The sequence below is a fragment of the Parus major genome, chromosome 23, assembly GCF_001522545.3.
Source record: "Parus major isolate Abel chromosome 23, Parus_major1.1, whole genome shotgun sequence".
Taxonomy (NCBI): domain Eukaryota; kingdom Metazoa; phylum Chordata; class Aves; order Passeriformes; family Paridae; genus Parus; species Parus major.
This window is the reverse complement of record NC_031791.1, coordinates 6,030,833-6,033,356: the sequence shown is the minus strand read 5'-3', so window position 1 is coordinate 6,033,356 and position 2,524 is coordinate 6,030,833. Positions and strand designations below refer to the sequence as shown.

General features: G+C 48.8%; 1 long non-coding RNA gene across 1 annotated transcript; it reads left to right on the top strand.

Moving 5' to 3' along the window:
- The first annotated feature begins 286 nt into the window (after positions 1-286).
- On the top strand, positions 287-2,221 carry LOC107214118. The gene is made up of 2 exons (XR_001524885.1): positions 287-371; positions 535-2,221. It is a non-coding gene; the product is annotated as an uncharacterized LOC107214118 (long non-coding RNA).
- The last annotated feature ends 303 nt before the right edge of the window (positions 2,222-2,524 follow it).

Sequence of the window (2,524 nt, the reverse complement as noted above, 5' to 3'; positions counted from 1 at the left end):
GTGAGAATTTCTGGATATGGAGCAGGTTCTGTTTTTAAGGGACAATCCTTTGTCAGTGAGGTGAATGCAGAGACACCTGGCTAAATCTGTGTACTTTACTTTATTTTTCTCTCCTAATTGTTTTTTATTAAACTTTTAAATTCTATCAAAATGATGTGAACCTGGTTTTTCACAGCAGGAAGCAGAGCCATGGGCACTGGGAGAGCCAGCCAGAGCTGAGGTTATTAATTAACCTCAGAGCTGAGGTTATTAATTAACCCCCAGCTCCCCATTCCCGCTCCAGGAGAGCCACTCCAGCCCTCAGACACCACTCCACGATTTTGGGATCCAGAAGAAGAGAGGAGGAACCTCTCCCTGTCTGAATAGAAGAGGTGCTGGGATTGATTCCTGTCCTCTGATGGGCTGGGGGAGCCCTGGGGGTGCCCAAGGCCGGGCAGGAGCACCCCGGGTTGCTGGGAGGTGTCTGTGAGAAGGCTGGCAACAAACTTGATCTTTATTTTATCAGTTTGCTTTCTTCTTCCCCATCTCCTGCAGATGTGGTCGCTGGAACCCGGGATCAGAGCTCAAACCTGACTGCTCCAGTCCCTTCTGGCACTGGAATTCCTGGACAGTTATCCAGATGTGACAGAGATCCTCTTCCGTGCCAAACCAACGCTGAACAGGAACATCTGGGTTCCTAAACCAGGAATTATAAGGGCTGGGGAATGCTGAACATCAGCACTTGGGTTTGTGTCAGCTGGATATCAACGGGGTGTCCTCAATCCCCACCTCCAGCATTTCATCTGCCCACAGACGAGGAAAAAAAGAGATTAAAAGGAAACATTTTTTGCAAGCTCTGCTTAGAAGGAAAAGGCTTTTTTCCTCCTTGCTCCCCTGTTTCTAAACCTGGTCCTCCCTGAAGCTCTGCGTGGCCCTGACACCCTCCTGGAGGTGCCTTTCAAATCGTGTTTCTTTCATGTCCCACTCCAAACCAAACATCCCTGGCCTTGTTTCTGCTGCAGGAGCTGAGAATTCCCGAGGGTTTATTGTGGCAGGTGAGCACCCCGGTGACCCTGAGGAGGCAGCTGAGTTTTGTGCTGCTTTCAAGACCTTTTATGGATTCATTTCGTGCTCCAGGACATCACAGAATGGTCGAATCCCCGTTTTAGAAGGGCCTGATCAAATCCCACTCTGCTCCTTGGCTTTGCAGCTCTGCGTGGAGGGCCCAGCCCTGGCTCTGCCTCCTCCTGACTGCAGAGTGAGGATGTTTGGGATGAATTTGTGTTTCCCTGTGCTGGGGAGGGTGAAACAGGGAAACCTTATGAATGTGATTGTTTGGCAGAAGATTCTAAAATTATGAAGGCTGGAATGGAAGTAGCAATGAAAGCCTGCTTTGAGTTAGAGGATACTGAGTACTGGTTAACCAAAGAACAATGATCTAGCCAGCTAGAGGAGAATCCCTGCTGATAAAACATTGTCCTTCTGCTGATAGAAAGCCCAAAGGTCAAGAAGCAAGGAGAGAACCTGTAAAGCTTTTAGAGTTTAAAATGCAGCACTGTATGTTAATATAGGGAAGGTTGTATGTAAATTATTTAGTGGGTGTGTCTCATGGTGATTGGTTACTGAGAATTAGAATATTCATGATAGAAAAGGATATATTGGATTGGAACAAGAACTTTGCTCTCTCAACTTTTCTCTCCGACCTCTGAACCCCTCTCCCTTACCCCTTACCCCTCTCCCCACTCTTAACTCTCAGCCCCCTCTCCCTGCTCCGACCCCTCTCATCCTCCCTGCTCTCTCCTCTGGTTTTTCCCTCTTTCCCTCTGTTTCTCTTCCTCCCTCCCTCCCCTTTTCCAACCTCTCCTCTCCTGCTCTCCCTGCTCTCTCCCCTCCCCTGGCCCACGAGGATGCCGAGGCTGGTGGTGGACACAGGTCTCCCCTCCTTTTACCCTTATAATAAATTGTTTATACCTGAACAGCCTGAGCCTGGAGAAGTGTCTCACCACGAGCGAGTTTTTACACAGCAATATTCCTGGAGCCAGGAACCTGCTCCACCACCTGTTGGAAATGGGGCAGGGAGCGATGGCTTTTCAGGGATGTGACTTTCCCAGTGCTCTCATTCCATCACTGTGATTATTCCACAGCTTTCCGAGTGTTAAAACCCAACTTTACACATTTTTGGAGCTTCTGCAAACGTCCTTGTGTCCGATTCCGTGATAAAAGCACATCCTCTGCCCCAAAAGTTCACGGCCCCTGTCATTTTCACAGCTTCTTGTTTATCTCCCCCGCTTCAGGTCCCGCTCGAGTCTCAGCTCTGTCCCGAGTGCCGTCACAAATGTCATTAAATTTCCCTCCCTCAGTCTCATTCCACACCCTCCTCCTCCTCCCCACAGCACCTGCTCAAAACCCTGAATATCAGCCCTGATTTACGGGGTAATTTCACCGCTTTTGACACCGTGTTGAGCATCTGCTCTTTGATGTGCACTTCAGCACCGGGGAAATTTAACTTTAACACTCTCTGTGGCATTTCCAATTACTTTTGATT